The sequence below is a fragment of the Perca flavescens genome, chromosome 24 (genome assembly GCF_004354835.1).
Source record: "Perca flavescens isolate YP-PL-M2 chromosome 24, PFLA_1.0, whole genome shotgun sequence".
NCBI classification, from domain to species: Eukaryota; Metazoa; Chordata; class Actinopteri; order Perciformes; family Percidae; genus Perca; species Perca flavescens.
The window spans coordinates 16,408,592-16,431,031 of NC_041354.1; the positions used below are offsets into that span (position 1 = coordinate 16,408,592).

General features: G+C 43.9%; 1 protein-coding gene across 2 annotated transcripts in view; it reads left to right on the top strand.

The window, feature by feature from the left end:
* LOC114550692 (SH3 domain-binding protein 4-A) overlaps positions 1–22,440 on the top strand; it is a 76,937-nt gene that overhangs the window by 27,817 nt on the left and 26,680 nt on the right. Inside the window, exons 2-3 of one of the 2 annotated variants that reach the window (XM_028571454.1) lie at positions 19,211–19,254; positions 19,593–19,949. The gene's annotated coding sequence lies outside the window, so the exon portion shown is untranslated. The remainder of the gene's footprint in view (positions 1–19,210; positions 19,255–19,592; positions 19,950–22,440) is intronic. The other variant, XM_028571455.1, reaches the window with a different exon arrangement.

Consider the following 22,440-nt stretch of genomic DNA (forward strand, 5'->3'; position numbering starts at 1 on the left):
ATCACAACGTAATCTGGATGGATCCTCAATCTGTCAAATCCCAGAAGGCTCGTTTTGGTTTGCAGCGGCAGACAATAAACCGTGATAATACGGAGGAAAGTGTTATTCTGAAGGGTCAGGGCCGCTGTGCAGCGTATTAACCTGAGTTATGGCTGCAATCAAACCAGTCTATGGTTTGTGAAGGTTGGCAGTTGTCGCCTGGAGCTCAGACATGAATTTTTGTCTTTCTGTCTCCTCATCTCTCTTCAACACACTATCCCTACCAAAGAACCATTCAAGTTATTGTGTTTCTGATTCGCCCTTGAAATTAAAAATTTGATTAAACCAAGAAAAACTGTCATCTGAGAGGGATACTTCCAGTTTTGGCAAATTAACTTTTATTTTAGGTATTTTCCAGAAAGATGTCTTTAGCTTCATCACAAAAATGCAATGGAGATGGATTCAGTATTTTTGGAGCCATAATGTCACTTTTTGTTTTCTTTATTAGCCCGTTGGTGACGTGAACATATATGCAGTTTTGGGTTTGATCACTGGGTGGAGCATTGTCACTGGAAATGCATGAAGGTAATTAACAGCCACAGGTACAGGTGTGTGGCAACAGGGAAAGCAAAGCACTTTTTACCGTGCCAGCATGGCGTGTCAATGGAATTGTTTGATTAGTGTTTACCTGGAAAGCAGAATGAAACTTACCTGGAATAAAATGGAAAAAAAACCTGTAATATAATATATCTGTGCTACAGTGAGCATGCCATCATTAAATAAATGGGTCACCGCACTCAATTATTTAATGTATTGGACATTGGTTTATTGGCAGCCCAACACACGTCTGAACAAGTTCTCCCTTTCTCGCACTGCATTGGCCTGATGTAAGTCTGGTTAAAACACAAGTGTGTTGCTGCCTCACATTCCTGTTCCATTCCAAATGTTAGTGAGAATCTAGTCTTGCATCACCAGACCTTCCTCCACAGCACAGCGGAGGAAGGTCTGATGAGTCCACATAGCATTCCGGGATGGGAGAAAAACCTGCTCTGGTTTATTGGCATTTCTTTAAAACAATCACATTCGTCTTGGGCAGCGCTAAGCAACGGACGGAGCCACGGTGCCGCTGCAAAATAGTCTCGGGAAGGAACTTGTTTTGGTGGGATGTGTACGTTCAAAGCTTGTTTTAGTTGTGCAACTGAAAACTCAGTTTGGACAGTTAGTATAGCTAGCTGTCTGGATTTACCCTGCAGAGATCTGAGGAGCAGTTAACCATAGTCCTCACAAATCCACCGGAGGTTAGAACGCCAACACAGAACGAGGAAGGGGACGGACATCCGGCCGAAATGAGGGACATCCGGCTGAATTTGGTACGTCATGGATATAGACTATTGTGAGTCTGACATGTCACAGTGTAGTCATAAACGTGACATTCTTGCCCAAAGCATCTTTAAATTCATGGGGAAATTACTGGGGGGGAAAAAAGTGTTTTAAAGTTAAATTGTAACTTGAACTTTGGACACGAAACAAACGTTAACCGGAAGTGATCACACCTGAAATGTTTGTAAAAATCCATTAAATGCACAGGGAAACACAACTACAGTAAGAACAGCAGGTAAAAGCTGAAACAGGTGGTACTACTTTACACATGCTGAATTTTTTAAGTATGAAGCTGGTATTAAATCCTTAGCAGATTCACCATGAAGAGCATTGGGCTCTGTTTCTTAACAAACTTCATCTACTACTTATGTCAATGTTACACCAAACGACTTTTCAATCGATTCCACCGTCACAGAAACATTTCCAATATTGGAATGAAATCATGAGAGTCTTGCTATAGTTGGCGCACTCCCGTCATCTCAATCGTTTTCCCGTCTCGATGTTCAGAAAAAAATCATTGTTTGATATTATCATATATTTTTTTGGCGCCACATCAAGCCACTGCGGTGGACTTAAACCTGTGCCGTCGTTGTTGCCATGGCGGCCTTGAACGTGCCAGCGCAGCTGCAGAGTGACCATCTCATGTCGCATCTTCCATTTCCCTAATCCCATAATCCTCTCCTGCCTCCAATCTCACCCTACTCCCCCGCCCCCCAATCGGATTAGAGAGGTTCCTGGATCAGATCGCTGGATCCTCCTCACACACACACACACACACACACACACACACACACACACACACACACACGCCTGATGGCCTACATATCTACATCCTCTTTTCAGTAAGGGCTAATGGGACTGACGGGACAATAAACAGGTTTACAGAACAGACTGCGGACTGACAAAAGGTCACTACGAGCAAAAGCAACATCAACAACATCGTAAGCATTCATTCATTCTTAAATTTTTTGCTTTCCGATAACCTGTGTCCCCCCCCAACCCTCGTAATTTTTGTTGCTATGAACGTGTGTAGGGTCAAGTGACAACAACTTACAAAAAGGATAGCTTTAGCTCAACAGTCCGACCAATATTCACATAATATATAATTACAATTTGGCATATACTAACAAAATCAACAATTACCAGTCATACCCATGAGCGAGGCTACAAAGGAGGGCACTGGGTGGCTCCGCCCCCCTGGGACTAAACAAAGAAACCGCTATTATGTAAAAACAATAATTGACAATTATGTAATAGTTGTTACCTGCTGCACGCCACTGTCTGACAAATGCCAGCTGGGTCATCAGAGCCATTTTTAGCCCGATAGTCGGCTGATTAGGCGAATCAGGTCACAGACAGATCACATAGCTGCTGGGTGTACTTCTGCCCAGGAAGGAAGCGTCATGTTGGGAGAAAAGCTCGTCAGCGATGCTTCTGGCCTGATTTATCCGTCTTTGCAGCAGAGCAGCTGTTTAGGTCTGAGACAAACGCGTCTTAGATGAGTCAGCGGGGCAGACGGAGGCAGGGCCGGCCCGCGGCATAGCCAGGTTAGGCAAAAGCTACTGTAGGGGCGTTGGCAGTCCAAAAATGAGTGAAGAAAAGTTAATAGATTACTTAAGCCCTTATAGGTCGACCAAAGTGACAAAATGTTGAAAAACGGCAACAAAAACGGCAAAGGAAGCGCCAAAACTGTTGAAAACTGTAGCGTCATATTTAGACGCTCTTGGTTGGGACTCTTGGCCTCACTTTTTGATGCTCTGGGTCGGGACGTACGTTTAACTGACATGTGCCACAAGAACAGGACAGTTAGGTTTAGGAAAAGATGGTGGGTGGGATAACAAAATGTATGTTTCAGTGACACGAAGGACAAGAACGGAGACATGAACCCAGTCTCCTGGGTGAAAGTCCTATGTTGTTTGACCCCCCAGCCAACCTCCTTATGCAGGTTTTCGGTCTTTCGTACTACTTTCTACTACTGTCTCTCTTAATATTTGACATCTTACAGCGCTGCGGTCGAGCTGCTGCTCCGCACATTGCGTTCCGAGATTTTTGAACCAGTATCTGACACGGAGCCAATCAGCATGCTTCTACCAAGATCTAATACTGTCTGTGATTGGCTGTCTAACGTAACATGTCTTAGAGACACGCAGGAAAAACTGTTACACAGAGACGTAGTAAGATCATTTTAAATAAATAAAAGAAGTAAATACAAAGATTTGTGCCATAACGTGTTACGTTGTATTTTCTATTTGTTGTAATTTGTTATTTGTGTTCAATAAAAGTTTCAATTTCCTGTTTTTGTCATAATTCCAATTTCATAATGTTACATTTCACCCCAGGGTATGGTACAACTAACTCGCACTATGGGGTAAATTGTAACATTTGACTCCTTGGGTTTGAGAGTAAACCATGCATTTTCAGTTTGGCTTGCAGAGATATCAGCTACACCATTTAATAGCAGACACATGTAGCTAGTTTGTATCCCATTTTGAACCCACTGGCTGAAAAGGGCTCCAAGATACAGACAGAAATGTCAAAAGCCATTTTGTGCAGCAGTAAACATATCTTCCTTGAGCGCCCAGCGTGACAGCGACCACACAGAGCTAATCTTTCTCCTGAAACCTCCCCCGCACACACAAAAACAGCTCCCGACAACCACAACACCATATGGTGAAAGCTAAGCTGCCGTCAGGTCATAACGGCAACGCTTCAAACACATTTAGAGAGGCTGCCCCGACTTCACCAGAGCTGTCAGAGGGGATTACCGATGTCAAACTGCTCTTCATCGAGCTGTGAATAAAATCAGTCACACAAGGCAAAGAGGTAATCCCAGCTATACCCCTACATGACAAAATGCAAAAATTAGGACACTTTACAAACATTTATATTTAATTCTTAACCCTTGTGTCAACAGTTCATTTAATATTGCAAGTGGCGTTTTCTTTTGCGGGGTGCAGATGTTCCACCAAAACAAGTTCCTTCCCAAGACTATTTAGCAGAGCCACCGTTGCTGCGTCCGGAGATTAGCGCCGCCCAAGACGACTGTGATTGGTTTAAAGAAATGCAAACAACCCAGAGCGGTTTTTTTCTCCTCTCCCAGAATGCATCTGTGGAGGAGCCAGACCTTCCTCCACAGTGCTGTGGAGATAGAGCTGGCAATGCGAGACTAGTACAACCTAAATTAAATCGAAGCAGATTTATTTAACCTGGAAATTAATAAAACTTGTAAAGCAAGTGCTCAAATCTTACTTTCCTTAGTTCCTTAGTAGTCCTTGACTTAGAGGGTCTACATGACTGAAATTTTGTTCTGTCCTTGATGGTCTTCATGCAGCCCAAACATTTATGACTGTACCGCCCCATGTCCATGTCCCCATGGACAAAGGAAAACACAGTGTAATATTAATATAAACTCTTGCATGGCTGTTTTTGAGCATAATCGTATATCTAGCCCCTTATAACCAGGGCTTTAAATGAACTTTTTTGATCACCAGCCAACGTGGCTAGTATATTTTTTAAAGCTACCAGCCAATCAGATTCTCCACTAGACACATGTTTGTTTGTTTTCTCTCCTAACTACTTTACTTTAATTTCAGCTCCTCTGGTTTGTTTTGCCCCGTTCCGTTCGTCTTCTCCTTTTTAGCGTTGTCGTAATTGATACCGTGCACGCTAGGCACGTAGCTACCGGTTGTACGACATACAAAACGGACCAATCTGGCAACATTTCTGCAGCTGGCCGACCCAAACAGACGCAGTGTTATTAGCTTTATTTATGACCAGCCAAATTGTTTAATAACTTTACATCGTTACCCGCCCAAATTAATTTGTCCCGCATTTACGGTCAGTTTGAAGCAAACTTAGTTTCACTTTGTTTTCAGCCACAATTAGGATGTCTGTGTCACCCCGAAAATTTCCTGACCACGCAAGAAACTGCAGGCTCCATGTACGCTTACGCAGACAACAAATGTAGCGTGTGCACAATCATATACTCTGTATCCAAAAGATCCTCCAGCATCCAAACTACAGCCTCTTCAGCCCTCATGTCCTCGGGTCAAATTTGACCCATTTTCAAAGTTTTTATATCAGAAACTTGGGTTTCTTTCTACCAAATTTTCAAAAAGAATAACGTGGATGGTTCCGTACAACGCTCTTCACAAGTAAAATAAATTATGAGTTCACAATTCTCATTGAATGTGGGTGAATTATTCAATTTTGAAAAAGAAAATGATAGAACGTTGAAAAAAAAAAAAAAAAAAAAAAGAAATGTCGGAAAAAGCTTCAAAGACGTGGGGGGAAAAAACAAAAGTGTCGAAAAAGACGACCAAAACATTGAAAAAAAGTTTTAATTTTAAATTTTGACCCAGAAATACAAAAAAGTGGGAAGACAACACAAGGGTGAACAGTTTATTGTTAACACTTTCATCATTATATACTGTAACAAAAAAGGTTTTCCGTTTTATGTCAGCAATACATAATTAATTCATGTTGTGTCAACAAAACAAATATTTTTGTTCAAGGGACTTGAACATTGTGTAAAGTTAAAAAAACTTGGTAGTTAATTGTGTAGAAGTAGCATAGTTGCTAGTAAAACTTGAAATAAGTTATTATAAAAACTTGGGAATTAGTTGGAGGGACAAATGAATAGTTGTGCCCTCAACTATTATCATTAAAACTCAAAAATAATTCAATAATAATTTTAAGTTGATACAACTAAGCACTTTTTACAGTGTAACAGCTTGTGAAGTGAAGCCTGAGATTGCAGTTTTTTTTCTCGCCTGCACATTAATGTATCTTTTATTCTCTCATAAATATTTATTAGATGTTAAATCGAGTGGTGATTACAACCGGATTAATTACAGACTGCTGAGGCGGATTTATTGATTTGAGGCTGAAATTTAAAAAAAATTAAATTAGTAGCCAGAAGCTGCACAACTTTGGCTGAACATGTTCTCTCTAGAGGACAGGAAGTGGGTCAGCATCTCGCTCAAAGACTCGCAAGATGAACCGGTGACCTTTCAGCGACAGGAAGTGCCCTCTCACTGATGTGAGCGCTCGGGCAGCTGCGGTGACGAGAACCTAAAAAATAAAAAAAAACAGAGAGCTCATTATGATAATAGGAATCTGCCGGGGAGCTTTTCAACGAGATTAAAAAACAACTTGATTAACCCGTGTGTCATTCACGCAGCTCCGCCTCGAGCCACTTTGAAATCCTGAGAGGGAAACAAGGATCACAGCGTCTGCAGATAACCGCTCGATGAAGAAACTGTGCGCGACAGCACCGATCTTGACAAAGTGACTTTGTGTTGTTTTGAAATCTCGTTGGAGCCGTTTCTCTTTGACACTGACACACAGGAGAATACAAATCACACTTGGGGCCCTATTTTAACGATGTAAGCGCACGGCGTGACGCGCCTGGCGCAGGTGCGTTTTGGGCGTAACATGCGATAAACCAATCAGAGCGTCATCTCCCATTCCCTTAAAAAGCCAGGCGCGTTTGGACCTTGGACCATTGCTATTATGATTATTTGTAATCTTCTGCATGTGTGTGTGTTGCTGTGCGTCCCTGTGTGTGTAACAAGCATAGTGTGCGCGCGCTGTGCACGAGCCTAGGAGCATTTTACTAATACGCCAAAATAACAATGAAATGCTGCATTATTGACTTTAGACCAGGTTTTTGTTGGTCAATGGCACGATCACTTCCTGCTGCCTCAAGATAGCAATACACCTGATAGCAATAGAATGCACCTGAACACACCTCCCTGTAAGACCGACACGCCCTGCTGCGTCGGTCTTAAACTAGCAAAAACACTTGCGTTGGGCTTTGCGCTGGGTGCAAGATAGGGCCCTTGATCACATATTTATTTAGGATTTTATTCACTTTATGGCCAAAAGTGTATCGATACTTTAGATTCACACAATTTGTAAGTCTTGTATCCAGATTAAATCCATTCACTCGTAGCCACATATGTGCGTGCCAGTGTCGTAGTTCTCGGAATCAGTCTTTTAAGGTCTCGTCTCGCAATCAACCACATTTTCACTCGGTCTCGTCTTGGTCTCAGATAAAGAGGAGTCAGGATTTTATTTCAAGACCGGTCAGGACCACAATTTAGGGATGAGCTGTGTGGGCGGAGTCAGCAAAAGCTTTCAGCTGCACGGCTTCCAGGAAGACTGTTCTTGTGTATCCTCGATCATAGCTCCTCAGAGATGCCTCCTCCATCCCCGATCCTCCGTCTATATCGACGACGTTTCATTGTTCAGGTGTCGCCGGAAATTCCACCGGCTGTCCCTTCTTTTTTTCTGATGTCCGTCCCCTTCCTCAGTCTCTGTGTTGGCGTTCTAACCTCCGGTGGATTTGTGAGGACTATGGTTAACTGCTCCTCAGATCTCTGCAGGGTAAATCCAGACAGCTAGCTAGACTATCTGTCCAATCAGAGTTTTCTGTTGCACGACTAAAACTACTTTTGAACGTCCACATGTTCCACCAAAACAAGTTCCTTCCCATTATTTTGCAGCGGCACCGTGGCTCCGTCCGGCGCTTAGCGCCGCCAAAGACGTTTGTGATTGGTTTAAAGAAATGCCAATAAACCAGAGCACGTTTTTCTCCCATCCAGAAATGCTGTGTTGACTAGCCTGACCTTCCTCCGCTGCGCTGTGGAGGAAGGTCTGGCGATGCGATACCAATCCTCGGGGCCGGAATATAAAAAGCTTTGTGACGGCCTTCACAAAGGAAGGCCAACAATTCTTCCAGTTCTACCGAGGAGCGAAAAACTATCAAAAAAGAGAAGTGAGATCCAGCCAATATATTAGGCTTCCTGCTCACTCAGTCCATGTACACAGTGTTTTGGTCTAGAGGTGAAACAGCCACTTCACCTTTTTATGGAGCTTTAATTCTCATTTGGTCTTCCAATGGGTTCCCATGCTTCACCAGCTCGCCCAGTTAAATGAGATTAATACGACTCCAGGAGGCCCTCTAAACTCTCTCAGGTTTTAACAGCCACACAAACTCACACAAGCCCAGGTTGATGACTTCAGCCGGCCTCGTAAAGTGTATGTCTTGTCTCATCGGCAGCTCCATCAATCACGGCTGTTAATCACGACGGATGGGGGAGGAGCTCGGGCAAATTAAGGCCGAAAAACATTAAGGCGAGCACGGCGAGGAGGTGTAAGATTAATGCTGATGAAAGTGAGCGAGGCTGGGTGAAGGTGCATCAGTTAATCATTTGTAAACACAGAATTTAGCATTTTAAATTCAGTCAGATTAGTAATTGCATTTTAATGCTGTAGATGTTGGACCGATGTTGGCCGTTATATTGTTGGCTAGTTTAATTTATAATAAAACATCAGATTTGTTGTGTGCAGAAATCTTAATGTGTAAAGGAACTAGTAACTAAAGCTGTAACAGATGAATGTAGTGGAGTAAAAAGTCCAATATTTCTCTCTGATATGTAGTAGAAAGTAGAAGTAGAAAGTGGCATAAAAAGAAAAGACTCAAGTAAAGTACAAGTACCTCAACATTTGGAACTTAAGTACATTACTGGAGTAAATGGACTTAGTTGCATTCCACCACTGGACACAGATATGGTAATCATAATGGTCCGAAATGATGTGAAATTGCATTTTGTAATTGAAAAATGTAACATATTGAACAAGTGACTAAAGCTGTCAGATGTTTTTTTATTAATGTCATGAGGGAACAGTGTTAGGTAACGCATCTGGAAGGTTGCTCACTAACGTAGTAATTAATTTGTTTTGATTTTATGCCTACGATACACTAGAACACTTTGAAAAGACTACACTCTGACACCATCTCACCTCTAACGTTAAAGACTGTCATAATATGTAAAGACTGGAGATCCTGCAGGGTCACACATCGCAAGACTACAACTAGAGTCGTTTTGAAAAATGCAACCGACCTAGCTAGCTAGCTAGCTAGCTACCACTAGCGTTAGCTGGTAACTTAAGGCAAAGTCTGCAGATTTTCTGTTCTGCCGTACATGCAGATTAATGTCTCCAGTACCCGGAGGTCTGGGATTATCTGCCGGTAAAACTCCCGTTGGATGACTCGCTTCAGAAGGGCCAAACATCAGCAACTTTCCCTCTTTAGCGTTTAGCTTAGCGCGGCACCATAGCAACTATAAACACCACTGACTCTAGCTGTTTGCTGCTTCCTGTTTGGTGCTGGAGGGAGAGCACCCATTATTTGCTGACAGTGTTGACGGGATTTAACTTCACTACTAATACTTCAAACTTAGGATAATATCAAACACGTCCAGATGGGAGAAAGACTGACTGAGTTTTATGACTTACACCAAACGATGGAGATGACGGGATGGACAGGATTATATTCAGATATTGAACATTGGTCTGCCACGGTGGAATCGCTTGAAAAGCCGTTTGGTGTATCTTCCACAAACCCAGGGAAAACACTGAGATGGCCGTCTGGTTTAATACAGAAAATGTCCACAGCGAGTCTATTCACGAGATGCAATGTGATTGTTAACATTAGGGGACAAAATCCACACAGCGCGCTTAGTTCATCTGCAGGCTTTAGCAGTGCGAGTTAATCAAATGACGTGTCTCATCTTCCTCCCCCCACCCCCCGCCGACACTTTCTGTAGAAACTAAAAGACTGTGACTTAATTTGATGAACCCAGACTGCCGGACAGCTTAGGTTGCCATGGGAATCCTGTGGACACTGGGGTTTGTGGGTAATTGGTGTTGCGCTGAAGTGGGCGACAGCAAGTGTCCAGAGATAATGATTTCACAAAAGCGGAGCCAGCAGAGAGGATTCAGCTCCGTAATGCAGAATGGCATTCCCTGGGCAGACTCTCTGTATCTATATCTCTGTATCGGTCGTTTTTGAGACGCTGTCTATCACTGAAGTACAGTTATGGTTTTGCACGTTGAGGTGAAAAGATTCTTCCGCACAAAAAATGAAATTTGTGATTCTGTTTTTGTGGAAACCCTGAATATGATGCTTCACTATAAGGAAGCCACAATAAAGTTTTTTTTTACTTTTACTTCTAATAATTAAGTACATTTAACATTGGAAAATTACTTTTGATACTTAAGGACAGCAAATATTCACTTTTTGATGGTTTGTTTCAACGTTTTTAAAGCATTTTTGACTCTTTTTTATTTTTTTTATTTTTATTTTTTTTTCACTACCACCAGAATAAACTAACACCAAGTTATTACCACCAGTTTTACACTTACTTTTTTGGGGAATTTATGGTCCATAAACCTTATTTAGCTTATATGAAATTATATCTAACTTTTGAGTTTAAAAAAAGCTGAATTATTTTGACAAATATATGGATGTTGATGGATAATCATAGACAGTCAAAGTTCAGTCAAGATGATGCTATAAAACTGAATAAAACACCCAGAAGTCAATAAGAGTTTTTCATGGAACCATCCGTGTTACTTTTGGGCAATTTGGTTGAAAGTAGTCACGCTTAACCAGACCTTCCTCCACAGCGCTGCAGAGCGTCTGGCTAGTCCACACAGCATTCCTGGATGGGAGAGAAAAGCGTGCTTTGGTTTATTGGCATTTCTTTAAACCAATCACAATCATCTTGGGCGGTGCTAAGCGCCTGACAGAGCAACGGTGCCTCTGCAAAATAATCTCAGGAAGTAACTTGTTTTGGTGGAACATGTGTACGTTCAAAAGTCGTTTTAGTCGTGCGAGAGAAAACTCAGATTGGACAGATAGTCTAGCTAGCGGTCTGGATTTACCCTGCAGAGATCTGAGGAGCAGTTAACCATAGTCGGAGTTTAGAACGCCAACACAAAGAAAGCCCAAGGGAACGGATATTCAGCCAAAATGAGTGAAATCCAGCAGAATTTCGATCGGCAACATAGCAATCTTGGAAACGTCAAGGATATAGACTTGAAAGAAACACAAATTTCTGTTATAGGAACTTTGAAAACAGGTCCAGTTCGACCCGAAGGCAACATGAGAGTTAAAAGGTGACTTTAAGTTCTACAAAAGTCATTTTCTGGTAAGATACTTGTACTTTTTACTCAAGTATTGCTTCAAAGCACTTATACACTTATACAAGACTGATAAATGCAGAGCTGCATATATCTATCACAAACTACTGCATCTAAAATGGCCATTTACAAGGTTGTCTGTCTGTATTTTCAGAGTGAAATTTGAATTGAGTGAGCCATAAATTACTTGACCTCATCAATAACAGACATCCCTCATTTTCCTCTTCAGCAAGATGAATTTGTATCATCTGCCAAAACACGGTGCGTACATCCATCTGTGAAGGGAAGACACTCATTACCCTCTGTTGATCCTCCTGGATCTCGTCTCGAGTGTCCTTGAGTGAAACTCTTTATCCCTTCCTGCTCGCTCTCTTTGTATGTTTCTGTGGATAAGAGCAGCAGAAGATGAACGCTGCAGGAATGTGCTTGGCGCAAAGGATCCAGGCGGTGAAAATAGTAATCATTCAGTAACCAGGGATTTAAGGATTTAAGGATTTGAAGGCTGCCCTTCAAAAAGTAGCATCATTTGGTATCTCAAATGGCAGATTGAGGTCTCAGCGTGGAATAAACCTGCTCTTAATTTGCAATCGGATCAGCAGCGCGAATAAAATGCCAAAAAGCTGTAGAGCGCCCAAATGCTCTCTATGAAGGGCCACGGTATCTGGATGCAAGGCCACGGGTAGGGGGTGCGACGGGTCACAAAACTCACGGTTCGGATCGGGTCATGGTCAATTCCATGGTGGGCCAAAACAAAGAGAACACGGGTCGAACTTGGCCCGCGGGCCCCAAATTGGGCATCCTTGCTGTAGAGAGACAACCAGAAAACCAATAAAAATGAAAACTGACCATTGACCAAAAAAAAAGGAATGCTGTGGTGATTTATGATTATGCAAATGTTATACATTTATCATCAAGAATTAATACAAAAGCCTAAAAATGCTGCCTAAGGACAGGAGAGGCTGCAGATTCCAGGTGTGTGTGTTTTGCTTGAAGATACAGCCAACTAATCCGTAGCCTTTTCCCGCTGTTACCGCTGAGAAAGTGATGAATAAGTAATTTCCCGTGAACAGAATGGACAGATGGAGGCGAGAGAGAAAGACTAAATGGGCTGGGGGAGAAGAGGAAGTAGAATAATACTGTAGGAAGAAGACTTCTCCTGCTTTCTCAGCAAAGATTTCCCGCAACTTTATCCTGATCATCACTAGGGCTGCAGCCATCGATTGTTTTAGTAGTAGTCTACGAATTAATCCATCGCTGAATCGGCAATTCCGCCGGGTGACGCAAAATTGGGTGGAACCCCCGACGGATTTGGCGGATGATTTCTAATGTCAACTAGCAATCATTTTAGACTCATTAGACCACTTTATAGAGACGGAGCACATTTAAGGAGAGGAAAACAACTCTCCGCGCTCCACTGACTTGTACTGCGTGAAGGTGTCCTCCTCGTCAATTCCATCTGCTATGCATGCCTAAAAGCTGATGTGTGGTGATATTCACTACCAACAATGTACAGAACCCAGAACTTAAGTTTTCATAAGCTGCCGACCCGAAAAACTGAGCTTTTATTAAGTCAAAAGTGGATACAGACGTGAGGAATCAGCAGAGAGAATGGGGAGGCACTAAGCTAACGTTATGTCTGACGTCACGTGTGTTAGCCTCACTTACAGACATATAGTTAGGATAAAACATTTGGATATTTGTCTTGGTAACAGAAGTGTTTGTAAAAAATAGTGTTTTCCCCGTTCACCCTGCTGATTCCTCACGTCTGTTTCCACTTTTTTCTTCATAAAAGTGACGACTCAGCAGCTAAAGCTAACGTTATCAAAGTTATGTTTGTTAGCTTAACTTACAGACACATAGTTAGCCTAAAACTGACATTTGGGTATTTGACTTGGTAACAAAATGCTTGCTGCAAACGTAACTTTAGACTTGACGTTAAAACACAGCGGCTTTTAGGCATTTTTTTGTTGTTTGCTTGCAGACGAAATTGACGAAGAGGAAACCTTCATGCAGTACAAGTCAACGGAGAGCCACAAAAAAACCATAAGCAGACTGTATTGACAGTTGCATCAATGACAAATTACTCGAGGAATCGTTGCAGCCCTAAACATCACGTCTTTTTTTTCCCGTTAGACCTTTGACCTTAACACCAATAATGCAGATTACTGATTTCATTGTACTTAAAAGTGTTTTTTTTTGTATCATCCCTAATAATTATTATATCACTATTAGATTCATATCAGTTTACAGCTGACATGTAGCCTACGTTTACTCAGAGAGGAATTCCTCTAGGCATTCCGGCAGCATCTGAAATAAACAAAATTCCTGGCGTCTCTTCCCATAACCAACCTGGGTGACAAGCAAAACGTTTAGTTATTCTGATGCAAAGCGAGCCGGGGCTGATAGCGAGGGTCCGTGATAAAGCAGTGAATAGAATGGGTTCTTTTTCAGATCCCACAGTTTTCCCATTCAGCCCAGATGAATAGACACGTCCAATCCAGTCTGAGCCTCTAATAGGAGCTGAACTTCTGGGGCAGCAACGGCCGCTCTGAATGAGTCGTGAACCCCCCCCCCCACACTCCCTACCCCGCTTCTTGTGCCAAATCTCTCAGAAGGCGTCTGCATTTCAGACTCTTTGTCTTAAACGGTTAACATTGTTGAAATCTGCTTAGCAAACACGCATCAAAATACAAACAGCTCCGGTGGGATTCTGTTACATTGCAAATATGAAGCTTTCTGCAGGAAAATGGAGAGAAATGTTGAATATGGCAACGAATGAAACCCATTAAAAGGCTTAATATGTCTTATATTCGATAAATAAGGCCTTAAAGTGGACATTTTATGCTTTCTTCGTATTTTCTGTCACTTCTACATTCTTATGTTTGATTTTCATGTTAAACATGGCCAAAACTTCAATAATGTGGTAAACGTATTTTAGAGAAACCCCCGTGAGCTAAAACATTCAGATTTCCAACTGTTCTGAAAGCTCTGGTTTCAAAAGTTTTTTCTACTCTCGGCTAAGTCTTACGCAACTCTAAGCCGGCCTACTATGATTGGTCATCTGCTCCAGGTAGGCAGGACCGGACAGTTTTTTTTAAGCCACTGCATTCACACCATTTCTTCTACGTATTTCTTCTACATATTTATTATTTTTCCATACCATACCCAATTTTTTTGCATATTAACTCCTTCCACATTTTTCAACATAGAAAGTTCATTCAAACATCAAAATGTTCAGCAACATCATTCCTGCTTCTTCATGAAATTTCCATAACTTTCATAATTTCCAAAATATTCAACGTCTTGGGGGAAATGTTCCCCCATTCAAGTGAATGGACGGAATTTGACACAAATTCATACGTTTTCAACTGCTATCTACTCATTCATACATTCACGGAGAAACACCATTCAAACTTTAAAAATGTTCCACCTCTTTCATACATCCTGGGTCATGTCAGCCTTTTCACATACAGCATTCACACCGCCATTCTCTAGTTACTTTATGCTCTTTTAAATACTGTGATTGTCATTTAAAGCGAATAAAGTAGACCTTACATTAAACGACTTTTGGAGCTAATCCACTGTCGCAGACTAATTTCCAATATCTGACTGAAACCCTGCAACACATTCTCACTCCCATCTCATAAAAATGGTCAGGTGCCTTTGTCGTTATTGACGCTTGTCCTTTAGCGTCATATAATGCGCTTTTTAACGAAACACGCTTGGTCGGGACTATTGGCGTCCCTTTTGATGCAGTTATGTTTAGGAAAAGGTCGTGGGTTGGCTTACATTTCCTTGACACGCAGGAAGAACGGGACGGTTGAGTTTAGGAAAAGGTCGTGGGTGGGCTTACCCTTTCGGTGACACGCGGGAATAACGGTTAAAGAAGAAAGCGACTTTAGGAAACATCTCCTGGGTGAAAGTCCTGTGTTTGACCCATCCGCCACCCCAACCAACATCCTTACGCGGAATTTCGTCCTTACATACTACTCGCTAAACCCCCGCATAGCTGCTGCTCTCCCCGGTACGTTATACCTGGAGTAGGTACTCCATCGGTTTCCTGCTGAGAACCATGGCCTCAGATTTAGAGGTGCTGATCCTCATCCCAACCGCTTCACTCTCGGCTGCGAATCCAGCGAGTGCTGAAGGTCGCAGGCCGATGATGCCATCAGGACCACATCATCTGCAAAGAGCAGCGATGAGATCCCCAGCTCACCGAACCGCAACCCCTCCCCACCCCGACTACGCCTTGATATCCTATCCATAAATGTTACAAACAGGATTGGTGACAAAGCGCAGCCCTGGCGGAAGCCAACCCTCACCTGAAACGAGTCCGACTTACTGACGAGAACCCGGACACAGCTCTCGCTTTGGTTGTACAGAGATTGGATGACCCTGAGAAGAGACCCCCTCACCCCATACTCCCGTAGCACCTCCCACAGTATCTCCTGGGGGACCTGGTCATACACCTTTTCCAGATCCACAAAACACATGTAGACCGGTTGGGCATACTCCCAGGCTACCTCCAGGATCCTTGCGAGAGTGAAGAGCTGATCCGTTGTTCCACGACCAGGACAGAATCCGCATAGTTCCTCTTCAACCCTAGGTTCGACTATCAGCCGAACCCTCCTTTCCAGCACCTTGGAGTAGACTTTACCAGGTAGGCTGAGAAGTGTGATACCCCTATAATTGGCACACACCCTCTGGTCCCCCTTTTTAAAAAGGGGAACCACCACCCCGGTCTGCCACTCCTTTGGCACTGTCCCAGACTTCCACGCAATGTTGAAGAGGCGTGTCAACCAGGACAGCCCCTCCACACCCAGAGCCTTGAGCATTTCTGGACGGATCTCATCAATCCCCGGGGCTTTGCCACTGTGGAGTTGTTTGACTACATCAGTGACTTCCTCCTGGGAAATTGACAATGATCCCCCCATCATCCTCCATCTGCCTCTAACATAGAGGGCGTATTAGCCGGATTCAGGAGTTCCTCAAAGTGCTCCTTCCATCGCCCTATTACCTCCTCAGTTGAGGTCAACAGTGTCCCATCCTTACTGTACACAGCTTGGATGGTTCCCCGCTTCCCCCTCCTGAGGTGGCGAACAGTTTTCCAGAAGCACTTTGGTGCCGACCGAAAGTCCTTCTCCATGTCTTCTCCAAACTTCTCCCACACCCGCTGCTTTGCCTCTTTCACGGCAGAGGCTGCAGCCCTTCGGGCCCTTCGGTGTCCACCACGGTGTTCGTGGGTTACCGCCCCTTGAGGCACCTAAGACCCTAAGACCACAGCTCCTCGCCGCGGCTTCAGCAATGGAAACTTTGAACATTGTCCACTCGGGTTCAATGCCCCCAGCCTCCACAGGGATGCAGGAAAACCTCCGCCGGAGGTGTGAGTTGAAAGTCTGTCGGACAGGGGCCTCCTCCAGACGTTCCCAATTTACCCACACTTACCAGGTCTGTCCAGAGTCTTCCCCCACCCCCTGACCCAACTCACCACCAGATGGTGATCAGTTGACAGCTCCGCCCCTCTCTTCACCCGAGTGTCCAAAACATACGGCCTCAGATCAGATGAAACGATTATAAAATCGATCATTGACCTTTGGCCTAGGGTGCTCGGGTACCAAGTACACTTATGAGCATCCCTATGTTCGAACATTGTGTTTGTTATAGACAATCCATGACTAGCACAGAAGTCCAACAACAAACAACCACTCTGGTTTAGATCAGGGAGGCCGTTCCTCCCAATCACGCCTCTCCGTGTGTCTCCATTATTGCCCACGTGCGCGTTGAAGTCCCCCAGCAGAACAACGGAGTCCCCCACTGGAGCCCCATGCAGGACTCCAGTCAAGGTCTCCAAGAAGGCCGAATACTCCGAACTCCTGTTTGGTGCATATGCACAAACAACAGTCAGAGTTTTCCTCCCCACAACCCGCAGGCGTAGGGAGGCGACCCTCTCGTCCACCGGGGTAAACTCCAACGTAGCGGCGCTCAGCCGGGGGCTTGTGAGTATCCCCACACCTGCCCGGTGCCTCACACCCTGGGCAACTCCGGAGAAGAAAAGAGTCCAACCCCTATCCAGGAGTATGGTTCCAGAGACTGTGCGTAGAGGTAAGCCCCACCAGATCTAACCGGTAGCGCTCCACTTCCCGCACCAGTTCTGGCCCCTTCCCCCACAGAGAGGTAACGTTCCACGTCCCCAGAGCCAGCGTCTGCTGCCAGGTCTGGTCCGTCGAGGCCCCTGACCTTCACTGCCACCGATGTGACAGCGCACCCGACCCCAGCGGTTCTTCCCACAGGTGGTGGGCCCATGGGCTGGAGAGATGGGAGCCACGTAGCTTTTTTGGGCTGTGCCCGGCCGGGCTCCATGGCAAACCCGGCCACCAGGCGCTCGCCGACGAGCCCGCCATCTGGGCCTGGCTCCAGACGAGGGCCCCGGGCTTCCTCTGGGCAGGGTCACTCCATCTCTACCTTGTTTATTCATTGGGGTTTTTGAACCATTCTTTGTCTGGCCCCTCACCTGAGACCACTTTGCCTTGGGAGACCCTACCAAGAGCATACAGCTCCAGACAACACAGCCCTCAGGTTCACAGAAGCACACAAACCTCTCCACCACAATAAGGTGATGGTTCACGGAGAGGAAGTCTTGGTGGTGAAGTCAAATCACGTGAACACTGTCAACAACCAACGGGTGCTCTCCCTCCAGCACCAAACGGGAAGCAGCAAACGGCTAGAGTCAGTGGTGTTTATGGTGAGGGAAAGTTGCCGATTTTGAACCCTTCTGAAACGGACACCAATCTAGTTGTAGTCTTGCAATGGGTGACCCTGCAAGATCCCCAGTCTTCACATCTTAGATGTGAGAAGATTGTCTTTAGATGTGGGGTGGTGTCAGACTTTAGTCTCTTCAGAGTCTTCCTGTGTACGGTATGGGCATAAATCTCCTCCAGTTACCATACCGGTAAAGAAATAAAACATAATTTATGCATTTTATTCATAGACTTTTCAGATTGTTTTATTGTAAAAATAATTGTCATTTTTGCATAAGATAAAGCATTTTCAGATAAAGCTCCTACTGCTGCTGTTATTATTATTATAATTATAAATGTAGTGACCCAGAGCACAGCAGTCGCAGCGGTACGTTTTTGCCCGCTGGCAGCGTTTAATCACCCGACCCTGTAATGAACAGTGCCTCATTAGCAGAGTGAGCGTCCTGCTGCACGAGTCATTTACCCCCCCGCAGCTCCACTCAACTTTATTTATAGGGCCTGTTCAAATCACACGCAATGTGTTGATCATTACTGACTCCGGGGCCACTTTCATAGCATTTGTTTGCTCTCTTTAATGCCCCTTTTGCAGAGTAGCGATGATGGTGACAGAAGCAGCAATGTGACTTGATTTCACTTTTTTTTGGTTCCGTTGTCTGTGCTTTCTTTTTTTTTTATGGAAAGGGGATGGACATTAGCAGAGGAGGTCCTGCTTTTGTTCATTAAAGTAAATCAGGACTGAATGAGTGCAGGCTAGCCATTTCAATTATTTAGATATTGACAAGTAAAGGAAGGGGGGGGGAGCAAGAGGAGCTGAGGCAAAGGAAAGGTATAAAAACGGAGAGTCAGGCTCCATCTAATTAACTACAGGATGACTTCCATTGTTGTAATGTAACGAGGTACAACTACTTTGTTACTGTGACTTAGAATTTTCACGTATCTGTACTTGACTTTGTTATCTATATTCCTGCAAACTTCCACTTTTACTCCACTACATTTCCCCCTACACAAGCATCTTCGTCACTCGTCACTCGTTGGAGTGAAAGGTTCTTTCTCACAACATATTTTAATTCTGTTTCTGTTTTTCTCTTTGTTGGTGTCAGACTTTGGACTGGATGTCAAAGACGGCGCGTGGACACCCTGAATAGTATGCTTTTTTTACTTTTACTTTACATAATTACATACATTTCATATCATTAAATGACTTTTGATACTTAAGTACAGTATATATCGGGTACTTTGCTCCAGTAATATTCTAAATGGGGACTTTAACTTCACTCAAGTATTGCTTTCAACTATAGAAGACTGTGTGTGTGTGTGTGTGTGTGTGCATGTGTGTGTGTGTGTGTGTGTGTCTGTCTGTCTGTCTGTCTGTGCGTGTGTCTGTGCATGTGTGTGTGTGTGTGTGTGTGTGTGCGCGTGTGTGTGTGTGTGTGTGTGTGTGTGTGTGTGTGTGTGTGTGTGTGTGTGTGTGTGTGTGTGTAGCCACGCCCCCACCAGTGACGACACCCCCCAGTCGCATCCACTACAGCTGCTCTCCTCCAGAGCTCCGACAGACCGGACCAGAGACACACGGGAAGCGGCGTGTCTGTTCATCTATCACCGTTACAAACTTCAATGACTGGTGGAGTGGTGGGGGTGGGCTGGACGAACGATAATCTTATTTCCACCTTTTTTTTTTTTACATTTATCCTTTTTCTTCTTCTTCTTTTTTTTTGATCTTTCAGTCAAATGACACGAGGGAAAAGAAAAAGAGGAAGAAGTCTCTCCATCGGCTCTTATTTTTCCCCCTCTTCTCACTGAGCCGCCACTCCAAGCGTTCGGGCGCCAAGCCAGCAGGAGGTCAGTCCACATTCCCATCAATTTTACACTTAATTACTTCTGATTGTTATTTTAACCAGCCATTTGCGCATTTTTGTTCGCTAACTTAGCAGAATAATGTGCGGAGAAGAATTCGGCTTCACTCACGTGACAAATGTCCATCGTATATCCCCGTGGTAGCCTATTATCCGCCGGCGGTGCTCTATAGTGATTCTACATGGTAGAGTGTGTGTGTGTGTGTGTGTGTCATTGCTGCTTTACAGGGAGTTTATAGCGGCATTACTTTTGCATTATGACTTTTTTTTTGTCTTTATTGACAATTAGGCCTAAACTGGTTTTCTAGGTCTAGTTTCTAATGCTTATTTTATGTTTTTTCTTTCTTTTTTCGTTTCTTTTCCTCTTTTTCATCATCTCTCCGGTCTACCGGTAATGTTTCTTTAATTTGAGACACACGGGAGAGCTCAGCAGCAGATGGAGGAGAAGTGAGTGGAATTATAAAATAAAAGTGGACAATTAGCGCGATATTGTCACGTGTGCGCACGCGGCCGCACGCGTGCACGCCTCCTTAAAGCCCTGCCAATAAGGTCATCTGATAAGCTGAAAATCCTCCATCTCTCTCTCTCTCGCTCTGTCAGGGCTGCCCCGAGGTTTGAAGCACGCGCACACACACACGCACACACACACACACACACACACACACACACACACACACACACACACACACACACACACACACACACTGTGCCTGAAGTCATCCTGTAGTTAATTAGATGGAGCCTGACTTCAATCCTTCCTTCTATATGCTCGTATTCCTGGCTCCCTCCTCACTTTTCTCCTTCTCTCCATCTCCTAATGTCTCTTACCTGTTCCTCTCCACCTCTTCTTCTTCCCCCTATCCCCTCCTTCCTCTGTCTTTTTCTCCTCCTTCTCTTCTCCACTGCCCTCTTCTTCCTTCCGTCTGCCTCCTCTTCTTCCAAACAGTTTCACGGACAATTATTTTGGCGCTCCTTCCCTTGTCTCCTCTTCCACGTTACTCTTCATCTGCCTCCACGTCCTCTTCTTTCCCCCACTCGTCACGTCTTCTTTCTCTTCCTCTCTCCTTCCTCCTTTTTTGTTGTTGTTTCCTTTGTCTTCCTCTTTCAACAAACGCATGCACGCTAACAGATTTCCAAAGTGACACACATACTAACACACACACACACACACACAGACACACACACTTTGTGTTGTCTTTTACTACACCTTCCCACCCCCGTAGGTCGATGCTGTAAGCCTGAAAACTCCCGTGTCATCGTTTTCCAGGTGCGCTCCATTTTGTATTTAATGGCTGCTCAGCACAACACACACACACACACACACACACACACACACACACACACGAACAAACACACACATACTCACACTTTCACACACACACACACACACACACGCACACACACACACACACACACACACACACACACACATACCCACTCACTTTCACACACACACACACACACACACACACGTGCAAACACACACGCACCCACACACACACACACACACACACACGTGCAAACACACATGCACGCACGCACACGTACAAACACACACACTCACACATTTGACAGCAGATCCCACTGAGCCAACGTGTCCTCCCAACCATCCTCCTCATTGGAGTGTATCATGCATAGGCGTACAACCCCCCCCCAAATAATCCAAACTCTCCCCCAAAAGCCTATTATAATTTCATTTCCATAAATAAAGACATTTGCACCATAAGTTGTTGCAGAAAAATTCCCCAGAATGCAGAAAAGTGTTTGAGGCTCAAACTTTTCTGGGCCCCTCGGTAATGTTTGTGTGCCCCAATGTTGACACAAAACCTACACCCGTACCTGATAATCTCTCAAGTGAATAGGTTTGTCTGCTCCGTCTTTAGTGTTTGCATGAGACAAAAACGTCAGCATTTTTCTTCGAGAAATAAGCTCGGAAAAACACATCAAAAACATTGAAAAAACAAATCGAAAATGTAACAAAATTGCCCAGAAACACCTTGTAAAAGGCGAAAGAAATCTGGAAAAATGGTTAAAAAACAAACAAAAAAATACTCACAAAAGGCGACAAAAAAAGCAGAAAAAAAGCAGCAAAAAAATCATAGAAAAAGAAACAAAAACCTTAAAAAAAGGCTTAAACAATTCAGAAATAAATTGTCCAAAAAACCCTGACAAAGGCGACAAAAACTCAAGAAAAATCAACAAAAACGTGTATATATATATATATATAAAAAAATAAAAAAGCAGCCAAAATGTCAGAAAAAGCAACAAAAACACTGACAATGAGACAAAAACGTTCAAAAAAACGCAACAAAAAGCCTTAAAAAGGAAGAAAAAGCCCTGTTCCCATTATTGGGTAAATTACACCTATATGCTGAAACACCCTGAAACGTTCAGTTTCCGACAGAAAGGCCAGCTGGTTATGTAATACGTCCTCATAATCTATTAACTTCAGCACACATCCGTTTAAAAGGTTGAAA